At 54.0% G+C, this 11259-nt stretch overlaps 1 long non-coding RNA gene across 1 annotated transcript; it reads right to left on the bottom strand.

Moving 5' to 3' along the window:
• Positions 1-8621: 8621 nt before the first annotated feature.
• On the bottom strand, positions 8622-9858 carry LOC132673798 (uncharacterized). Its single transcript, XR_009608205.2, has 2 exons — positions 9527-9858; positions 8622-8826 (listed from the first exon to the last, which is right to left on the bottom strand). It is a non-coding gene; the product is annotated as an uncharacterized LOC132673798 (long non-coding RNA).
• Positions 9859-11259: the final 1401 nt, after the last annotated feature.

Genomic DNA, 11259 nt, shown 5'->3' on the forward strand with positions numbered 1-11259 from the left:
GTGCGCCCTTCCTTCTCCCGGATGCTCAGAGACACTGTCACGCAGAGCCCTGGGCTGTGGGCCGTCCAAAGTGGGAGCAGAGGTAGGGGGTCCCGGACCCAACAGGTGGGGGCACAGAGTGAGACCAGGGAAAGACACAGTCACTGATTACTGCTATTTCAGCTCTACTATATCCCCGTGGGTTTCATACCCCTTCCTCCAAATCTTTTTATCCAGTTTTGACAACCATTTGAGAAACTAAAGGAGAGAAGCCATCCTGGGGGAGGCACAGCAGCTGATATTTACATGACATGTACACGAACTGAGGGGAGGGGGGGAGCAGGCTGACCTCTTCTCAGAGGTAATTTGCTCCCCAGGGGCGCAGAGAAGGCCCTCCACGGTAATCCAGTCTTTTCCTTATTATGTAGAAGGGGAAACTGAGGCCCCGAGAGGGCAAGCAACTTAACGGCCACCCGGCACATTCATAGTTGAGCCAGGCCTCCTGATTCCTGCCCAGGGTTCTTCTGTCTGCACGCGGCTCTGGCCACTTCGTCCTTGGGTGCTGGCAGGGAGGTGACCCAGAAGCAGGAAGCAGCTGGACACGTGGAGACCCAGGTAGGGAGCCCTGGAGGGCACCGTGAAGGCGGGCAGTGCCCACCGCCAGGGGCAAACTGCTCCTCCCTCCCACCCACACGCCGGGGAGAACGACGTGCTTCGAAAGTGAAAGCCGGCTCGAAGTAAACAGATTAGTAGCGGTTATGTGCTAGCGCTTTATTAATTAAGTGTCCTAAATACACCGAAACCTGGGCATTTAATTTAGATTTATAGGGATAATTTAAATTTATAAGACCAGTTATTATGCATTAAGTACAGAAAATGCCAATTGATTTTCACAGGCAATATTTATTGAAGTATTAAAAAAGAAAACTATGTAAAATGTAATCACCCTTGCGGCGACTGCAGGCGCTGGCGGGAGCTTGGGGTGGAAGGAGCTATGCCTCACGTCAGGAGCCGTTCTTATCGCCCGGATGGCGATGTCATCTTTCCCTTGTTAGTCATTGAAATCGAACTAGGCATCACACCGCACGGGAGATACACACGTTATGTATCACAATGCCAGACGCTGTCTGGGCTACGTCTGTGCCCGCCTGAGATGGACCGGTATGTGGTGCCCAGGATAGGAGTCTGGAGCCCCAGGCTCTTGTCCCCAGCTGGCACTCCCTGGCCTGTGGCCTTGAAGAGCTCACCTAACGTCTATGGGCTTTGTCTTCAGAACTCAGAACTGGGATGGGCTAGGATGGGGGCGGGGGAGGTCTGGCTCTGGCATTCGATGAACTTGTGAATTCGATCCCGCGTCTGGATGGGGCATTGAATGCTGTGTCATAATACCATCGCCCTCTGTCTCTGTCTCTCTCTCCTGTCCTGGGAGGTCCACTTTCATGATTTGGAAGGGGCCGTGTCTACAAGGTGGCAGGTGGAACAGTGATGGGCCAGCGTTCCTCTGGGGTAGGGGGTGGGGGGTGGCCCAGAGGAGCCACAGGTGCTCTGCTGAAGCCATGAGGAAGCCCACCCCATGCAGTACAGGTCCCGAGACCCCTGAAGGCCAGGGCCACCGTTGGTCTCGCAGATACCACAGCAGGTGTTTCACGCAGAGGACTTTGATAAAAGGAACCAGTGTGGGACGCCTGGATGGCTCAGTCGGGTTGAGAGTCCAACTTCGGCTCAGGTCGTGATCTCACAGTTTGTGAGTTCGAGCCCCACATCGGGCTCACTGGTGTCAGCAGCTCAGAGGAAGCCCTCTTCGGATCTTCTGTCCCCACCCCCCGCCTCTGCCCCTCCCCTGCTTGCACGCTCTCAAAAATAAAATAAAACATTAAAAAAGAAAGAAGGAACCAGTGCAAAAGCTTTGGAAGGGCCGCAGGCGCCAAAGGGAAGCAGAGACAACACAGAGGTTAGTTCCCGCAGGGGCTGCTAAGCCAAGTGCAGTACAGGGAGGGGCCCTGGCTGGGGGAGACGCTGCTTCTGGGGCCGCCTCGGCCTCCACTGCCAGACCCACCCCAGGTCCCCTAGAGCCTGTGCCCACGAGCCGCTGTGGCTGACGGCCCGTGGCTGCTGCAGGGGCCCCCAGAGCCACTTCCTGTGCAGTCAGTGAGCATCCGTGCGGGTCCCTAACGTCCTCACCCTGTAGGCAGTGCGGAGAGGCCCGTCCACACACTTCCTCGCCTTCCTGCCTGTCAGCAACCCTTCCAGCTGGTTCTCTCAAAGCCCTCTATCATTTAGCCAAACTTGTCACTGCCTGTGTATGGGGCGGATCTTTGCCTCTGGCCATTTCCGCATCCGGGCTAAGCGGACAAAGAGATGAACCGCTTGAAGGCCTGCCCCCGGGAAGGCTGCTCTTTCCTTCCTGTCATTGGGTCACTCTGGAGTGCCTCACGGGTCACTTGAGCCGGTGCCATCGCGTCAGCTGGGGCAATGGATTGAAGGGTCCCTTTCCTGTGGCCCCCCTCAAAGATATATCCACGCAGAACCTCAGAATGTGACCTTACCTGGAAAAGAGGTCTTTGCAGATGGAAGTAAGGATGTCAAGATGACATCACCTTGCATTAGGGTGGACCTTGAATCCAATGACAATGTCCCTGTGTGTCCCTATGAGAGACAGAAGAGAAGACCCAGGGACGGGTGCAGAGGGTCCTGTGGGGAGGGGGCGAAAGCTGGAGACTGGAAGGTTCCACAGGTCCCGGAAGCATCCATAACTGTAGGAGGCAGGGAAGGCTCTCCCCCAACGCCTTTAGTGAGAGCATGGCCACCAAATTTGTGAGGATCTGTTACAGCAGCCGCAGGGAACAAATACCTGGTTTTGTTGCTTTATTGAGCTTTGCAGATGATGAGTTTTTTTTTTTACCAACTAAAGGTTTGTGGAAACCCGGCCCTGAACAAGTGTGTAGGCACCATTTTCCAACAGCATTTGCTCACTCTGGGTCACATTTTGGTAATTCTCACGATATTTCAAAGCTTCCTGTTATTATAATATTTGTTACGGGGATCTGTGATCATTGATCTTTGATGTTATTATTGAAACGGTTTGGGGTGCCACAGACCACGCCCACAAAAGGCGGTGAACTTAACCGATAAACGTTGTGTGTGCTGACTGCTCCCGGGACCAGCCCTTCCCCCATCTCCCCCCACCCCGCTCCCTCCCCCCACCGCCCCCCATCTCCTCAGCCCTCCCTGCTCGCTGAGATACAATCATCTTGAAATTAGGCCAATTTATTACCCTACAGTGGCCTCTCAGTGTTCAAGTGTAGGGAAGAGCCCATCAATGAGATAAATTTCACTGTTGTCTTATTTTGAAGAACCGGCCCCCGCCGCCCCAGCCTTCAGCACCCACCACCCCCAGCCGTCAGCAGCCATCAGCATCGAGGCGAGACCCTCAAAAAGCAAGTCAGATTATGACTTACTGACAGCTCAGATGACGGTGGGCGTTCTTTAGCAATGACGTATTTTTTTAATTAAGGTAAATACATGGTGTTTCTAGATGTTAATGCTGTCACACACGCAGAGACTCGAGTATCATGTAAACATGACTCTCCTAATTCACTGAAACACCAAAAGAATCACTGAACTTGCTCTCTGGTGGCGGTTGGGGACGGACCCCGTGACGTCTCCAAGGTATGTCTGGACAGCGGGTGATGGGAAGTGTCACACGAGGCCAGTCGTGTGGGTTGAAGGCAAGGTGGTGATGCAAGTGGCCAGGGTGCTGGGAGAGTCGCCACCTGTTCCTGCAAGTCACCTGCCTCCAGGATGCGCTGGAGCCCTAGTTTACAGATGCCCCTGCCACCTGGCCCCGGCTGGACGCTGCACGGTACCGCCCCGGGGCTAGATGGGCCCCTCCGGGGTTCCCCGTCGTGTGGCAGCCCCAAGTCAGCCATCCCACCTCTACCAGGTCCCAGTGAAAAGCCAACAGCTCTTTGCAAAAGAGGCTGGTGCACGAGGCTCCCGTCGGGGCCCGGGGCTGGCCCCACGCAGCGTCCCCACCTGCACGGAGTCGGGTGCCGCCGGACAGCCTGGGTCCTGAGGCCCAGGTGTCAGGGCAGCCGGCCCCGGAGACGGGAACCCCTTCTGGCTCGGAGCCCCGCTCAGCCGTGCCAGTTGCTAAAAAGTGGACGGCGTGCGGCACACACGTGTCCTGAAGGCAGCTGCCAAAGTTCAGAGAGGCCCGCGAGCCTTGAACCTCATTCTTGGGCGGTGCCTCCTTTCCCCGTCAATGCCTTCACTTTCAAGTGCAGGACAGTTGAGTTCAACTCGAAGATGGCATTTTAGATACGGCCATTTGTGTCCGCCTCCTGGCCACAAAACCAAAGCTTCCTTTAGGGTCACCAGAGAAGGAAGGCCTCTGGTTTTCCAGCGCGGGGAGTTGAAACACCGCACTTGTCATTGGCCTTCTGCAAAGGGTCCGGCCGTGTCCTAAGTAGCCCCCACACTCCTCTGCCTTGTAACAGAGGCCACCAGTGCAGCAGCCGCTGGTCTGACAAAGCAGCCAGCCACAGGGGCATTTCAGGGGCGAATGCTGCGGTCCCCCCGCCCCCTGGCATCGAGGTCCTCATCCTCGCCCACCGCGCTCCAGCCTCATCAGGCAGACAGCCCGGCCTCAAGCCCTGTCAGTGAAGGTTTTGTTCCCGACGTCACTACTGATGCCAAAGGCTGTATGATTCAGGCTCATTTAGAGAACGCAGACACTACACGAGGAGCTGCAGGGGGGATTTGACGCAGGGAGCTGATTATAAATGTGTTCAAGGGCTGGAACGGTAAAAAGGGAATGATGAGAGGGCCTGGGGCCTGGTTGGCGGGGGAGGCGTTGTGAGCCCGGCTTTGCACCCCACCTCCATCCCTTCCCTCCACCCTCCTCCCCGCCCCCACCCCTGTCACCACAGACACCCCCTCCCAGAGCTGCCAAAGAGCCACAGAACTGGCGGCCACCAGATGCAGCCAGAACCTCTTCCAGGAGCAGAGAGGGGGACGCAAACAGCTTCTCCCCCCTCCTGCTTTTCGGTTCTCCACTCCACCCTCCCGCGTCCGGGGCTACCTGGAGGCTGGGGCGCAAGGGGACCTGGGAAACGGGGCCAGCAGGGCCCCAGCATCATGCCGCGCTATGACAGAGCAGAGCACACAGCCCACGGACGGAGGGCCCCGCACGATGGCCCACGGCTTGGACTTTGGTGCTAATTCCAAACAGTTGGAAACTCAGCTCTGTGTCCCTGAGCACGTCGTTTAATCTCTCAGAGCCTCGGAGAAAATGGGGATAATGACATCCACCCTGCAGGGCTGTCATACCGGGATTAAACAAGTAATGTGCAAGCGTCCAGGCCCGGGCCTGGCGCACAGACACCCTCAGTCGATGGGAACGGATGCCTAACTTGCTCTTTGAGCTTGGGCACGGACCTGGGCCTCTTCTGGGCTCTGTTTTCTCATCTGTTAAGGGAACAAGTTGGGACCAGAGGCTCCCTCCAGCCCCAGCAAGCTGTATGGCCATGAATAGCCCCTTAGATGAAATGGGCAGGTCGGAAGCCCCCAACCCCACCCCCACCCCGGAAGAAGAGGAGGCTCGTCTGAGCGATCTGAGCACTGTGCTTCACTGGAGGGTACGTTCATATGTCAGACAGATCACCCTTCAGCCACCTTAATGCTCTCTCTATCTCCCCGCTAATGTCGCCTCTGGCAATATCAGTCTGGCCTCTCCTCTCTTTGATGTGCCCCCCTCAGCCCTGCTCCGTGGACAAGAAACTGCCAGGAGCGGTGTTTTTCCGCACGCTGTGATCCAGAAGGAAAGGGAGCCTCCAGTTAAATCCATCACAAGGATGAGATCTGTAAGTGCTGGGGCCTGCGAGGGGCCTGCGTGCCTGAGCTTCGAGGATCTTCCTGTGTGGGTAGGAATTATGAGCTTAAACCGGTTGGAACTCAGGGGGTGGAGCTGATAGATGCCACAGAAGCCGGACTCGGACTCGGCGGGGAGCGCCGTCGCTGGGCTGTTAAAAGCACAGGGCATCTGTGTCCAGCGGAGAAGGGTTCAGGGTCCTGTTCTGCCCTCTGCTGATTTACAGCTATTGCTTCGTTTCTCTGAGACCTGGTCTCTTTCTCGATACAGGGGAACAAGGCTGTTTGCTGTAATTGGCACGCACACTGTTTCGGCCTGTTTCCCCCTCTATTCTCAGGACCATCTCTCCTACCAGCCTTCCTCCAGAAAACTAAGCCTTTTGTACCCCCCGGGGCCCTGAGAGTCTGGCCAGGTTATCAGTCAGTGACTCTATTGCACTCCTTTGACAAGGTACGAGCCTTGGCTGGACCAATCATAGCACTCCAGGGACCCAAGAACTAGTGATTGGTCCAAGAGAGCAGGAGAGCGAAATCAGGCCATCAGAATCCTTGACCGGGACTTTCTATGCACCCCACCCCCACCCCCCGGGAGAGAGAGCATCTCTCTACACCGGGAGTCCCTAGAAGCGAGGTTGAAAGCTACGCCTCTGCTTCCCTTCCCCTCCCCTGCCTCATAAAAAGAGAGAGCAAAGAGAAAGGTGCGCCCATGCAGAAGTATAATAAGGAGATGTTGAGACAGAATGAGCGACCCAGGGGAATCATCGGAGCCCCCGAATCCAGCTGTGCCTCGCTCTTTCCCAGTTCTGCAGGCTAGGCAACTCCCTCTTTGGTGAAAGCGGCTTGAATCCTTTGGCTCAAAGTGCCGAAGACCCAACTCAAGCGGCCGTCACCAAGGACGGAGTTGAGTAGCTCAATAGAGGCTGGCGTCTCCTCCGGCAGGCCTCGCCGCGCGTCCTGCTCTGGAGCTTAGCCTTCGGATAGGCTTCCTGGGGACTTGTCTGTCTCCTTCCAGTTGCAGGAGAGCTCCTGGGGCAGGGACTGACGTGCCCAGCGTCGGCTCCGGTCTCAGAGCCCGGTACAAACGCGGCGTTGTGTGCGTCAGCGCTGGCCAGGTCTCCCTCCTCCTTCACGCCCTTGACTCCTTCTTAGACATCCCTGTAACCGTGGCTACTTGAGCGTTTGCTCTCTCCCCTCCTCTGGACCAGAAGCTCCGCCTGTACACAGTCATTCACAGCCCAGACATCGCCGGGCACTTATTTGTTAAGCCTCTAGGGGCGCTGTTCCAGGCACAAGGGCTGTAAAGGCGCATTGCAGAGACTCCCTGCTGCCCTCGCACCTCTTCCATTCTAGGAGCCTGAGGAAAACGAGATGTGCTCCATCAGGCCAGGTCCTATAGCGTGCCCTGAAAACGGCTCATGCAGGGAAAGGGCAGGGCTGCGGCAGGTTGGAGAGGAGCTGCTGGGTGGGGGAGACCCCGTCTTAGTCCCCTCCTCCCCACCATGACTACCCCACGTTGCACAAGCCTGGGAGGACGAATGAAGTTGAGAAGTGAGCCGGAGGCAGGTGGGTCGGCTGATCTCGGAGGTCTGGCTGTGGGAAGCAGGGCCCCCGAGGGAAGTGGAGGCAAGCGCAGAGGAGCTGGAAGGGCAGCAAAAGCCCCACTTCTGGAGCTGCAGCCCAGGTGGGGTGGGCCCCCAAGACCCAAGTGAGGAAGCCGAAGGCCAGTCTGGGTGGCAGCCAGAGTCCAGGCGGTTTCCAGCGGGCAGTCAGGCCCAGACCACCTGTGGGCGCCTTTGTTAAGACCTGGCCTGGTCCCTGTCCTGGGGCGTCAGGAGCTGCAGAGACAGTTGAATCCAGGAGGAGAGCAGGAAGGGATACCCCCAACTATTTCTCGCAGAGAGAGAGGGAGACACAGAATCTGAAACAGGCTCCAGGCTCTGAGCTGTCAGCACAGACTCTGACTCGGGGCTCGAACTCGGGAAGGGTGAGATCATGACCTCCCTAAAGCCTTCTGGTTTCTTTCTGTTTTCGTATCCATTGAATTTTCCTCCGAGGGTGAACCATTTGTTTTACGAAGCTATTTCAAAAGGAAATCAGATGACTTTGTGCTCGGTGACCTTGATATCATGACATCACCTGGAAACTGAATCTCAAGGTCACGCTCGAGGCTCGGCAAAGAGGCGGCGGTGACGGAGCAGGTGCAGGAGGCTAGAGATCCGAGTTCAGGTTCCGCTTCAGCTTCTACCCTGCAGGGTGACCTCAGGGAGCCCCTCCTCCTCTGGGCCTCAGTTTCCCCAATCTGCATCAGTGATCTCTAATGGGCTTCCCGACTCCAAAGGCCAGAAGCCCTCTGAGAAGGCAGCAGGCAGAAATATCAGAGGAGCCCGGTGTTCTCCAATTATGGGAGACTGATGACTCTTGAACCTGTTTATATGGAGGAAAATAATCGAGAAAAATGTCTGCTGGAAAACACCTGGGAGCATTTGCAAAATGATTAAAATACAATCATGAACGCTCGTAATTAATGTCTGCTGGGACATGAGGGGATCAAGGGCCAGGTGCTGTCACAGAAGGTTGGGAGGGGCAGGAAAGGAACTGGGAGCAGCGGTGATGACCCCGGCAGCTGGAGGTGGGGAGAGACAACTGGGCTGGTGGCTGGGTCACAATCCCAGCTGGGCCCCTACTTTGGACTGTGACTTCAGTGAGCCCCTTTGCCTCTCTAGGCCACAGTTTCCCCAGATGTAAAATGAAAGGGTTGAACAGGTCATCTCTACAGCCCCATCCAGTTACGTGTCCACGTTGACTGGGGAATCTGGCTGGGGAACAGAAGTTTCCAGAATCCTTAGGGCCAGGGGCATATTCCTTGTGACGTTATGAGCACGGGTCGACAGGCTGAATTGAAGGCTGGCCCTACTCCTTCCTGGCTCTGTAACTTAGGACGAGCTCCTTTCTGTCCCTGTGCCTCGGTTTACTTCCCTGAAAAAAAAAAACAAAGGAGATGGTTATAGTGATATTGTTAGGTTCAACTCTATCATCTTTCCATCTGTTTTCTATAAGTCCAATCTGTTCTTTGGATGCCTTTCTCCTTTCTCTGCCTTCTTTTGGACTGAGTATCATTTAGAATTCTACTCGGTCTTCTGTGTTGGTTTATTAGCTATAACTCTTTGTTTTGTTATGTTAGTGGTTGCTTTAGTGTTTATAGTATAGATGGTGAGCCTAACACAGTCTACCTACATGATATTGTGCTGCTTCCGTAGAGTTTAGGAATCTTTCAGAAATCTGTCCCTCTACCCTCAACCAGGTAGTCTAACCCTCTCAACCTTAGCCTCCACAAGGCCTCAAGGTCGGTCAGAGGTGAGCATCAGGGCCTTCTCAGGTCTTTCCTGAAGACGCATACGTGTTCATGGTATCCTAGCTTCCCAGGGAGATTCTGGAGATTTTTAAAGCCTGTAGGGACATCCCATTCCCTGGTTTCGTCTTTTAAGCTTTTGGGTTTAATCTATTGCCTACACCCCAACTGATTGATGTGCACTGTCTCAGGCTGTCATGAAATTAAACAATTGCCTGTAATTGTTTTGACGAGCACCCCTCCTCCCACTGCCTCAAGCAGAAAGTTGTTGTTGTTGTTTTTAACACAGGGCAAATTCTGACTCCGGTAAAATGAAGACAGCCTTACAAGTAAGATCTTCTAGGGATGCTCCAGACAGGATCTTCCCACCAGACAGGTCAAATAATGAGAGTTATCTGAGAATGTGGCTTTGAAGATTCTCCAACGTCGTTCCTTCCCCCTCCAGTGGTTGCCAGGCTACCCTTTTCACCATCATTCTGGGCCATTAGATTTCAAGGTTACCATGGAGTTGGAGAGAGGAGAATAGGACTACAGCATGCTAAATGTCACAAAGCTCACTGTTGCTACTGACATCCAGCCGATTGTCTTGAATAAATGCACCCAGGATGGTTGCAAGCCTTTGGTCAATTTCCAGAGTTCTGAAAAAGTTGATCCAGAGGATTTTTTTTTTTCTTTTTGCCGCTTTTTTCATTACTTTATGGAAGAGATTTTTTTTTTTTTTTTAGCAATCCTTACTATGCCATTTTCTTTTTTTTATTTTTTATTTTTTTTTTTTTGTTTTTTTTTTTTAATTTTTTTTCAACGTTTTTTACTTATTTTTGGGACAGAGAGAGACAGAGCATGAACGGGGGAGGGGCAGAGAGAGAGGGAGACACAGAATCGGAAACAGGCTCCAGGCTCCGAGCCATCAGCCCAGAGCCTGACGCGGGGCTCGAACTCACGGACCCGCGAGATCGTGACCTGGCTGAAGTCGGACGCTTAACCGACTGCGCCACCCAGGCGCCCCATTATGCCATTTTCACTGATGTCACTCATTTACATCGTTTTAATTAGAAATCTGCTATCATCTATTTTTGTTTCTGATATCCTTATTTGGTTCCTCGGTGCATAACACGTAATTTTTTTTTCTCTCTTGCAGCTCTTAATGTTTTCTGGGTTTTTTTTTTTAACATTTATTTATTTTTGAGACAGAGAGAGGCAGAGCGTGAACGGGGGAGGGTCAGAGAAAGAGGGAGACACAGAATCTGAAACAGGCTCCAGGCTCCGAGCTGTCAGCACAGAGCCCGACGCCGACGTGGGGCTCGAACTCACGGACCGCGAGATCATGACCTGAGCCGAAGTCGGGCGCTTAACTGACTGAGCCACCCAGGCGCCCCATTAATGTTTTCTCTTTTATACAAGTTTTGACCCATTTGATTGTGTGCCAGGCACTGGGCAGTGAAGTTGACACATACTATCACCTGTAACCCTGGCAAGAACAGAGGCGGGTCATACAACTCCCTTATCCTCATCTGTAACGTAACAGTGATTTCCTTTATCTGTACGGTTGGACTCTTCACCGTGTGTGTGCACGAGCACACAATACCTACGAGAGAACATATTCGTGTACTCCTTGGCCACCACAAAAGTAAAGACACTGAAGGCATTCGACGAAGCAGTATACGCAATGGCTTCCAGCCCTGATTGTCCCCCAGATCTTTGATTCTGGACTTTCCAGGCATGGACCAAGTTGGATCTGAGGATGCCGAGAAGTCAGGCTACTGGGGGAGAGGGGGGTGCCCGGGATAGGAGGTGAGAGTTCAGCCTGTCATTCATGGTCCTGTTGCCCAACTTCCATCAGGCTTTGTGGCCCCCTGATCCCGATACACAGACACTCATCTTGCCTCGGCCACCATGCTTCAGACTTCCGGCCATAGTTGTGCCATCTTTGAATAGAGAGTGATTCCTTATCCTCAAGGCCTTCTCTGATGCCAAGATTGACTTTCACCGTTCGGGACACTTTTAGTTCCAGGGGCACAAGTCTGACTCCAGCAGGTTTAAGCAAAACGGAGAAAACAACA

Source organism: Panthera onca, chromosome C1, assembly GCF_046562875.1.
Source record: "Panthera onca isolate mPanOnc1 chromosome C1, mPanOnc1 haplotype 2, whole genome shotgun sequence".
Lineage (NCBI taxonomy): Eukaryota > Metazoa > Chordata > Mammalia > Carnivora > Felidae > Panthera > Panthera onca.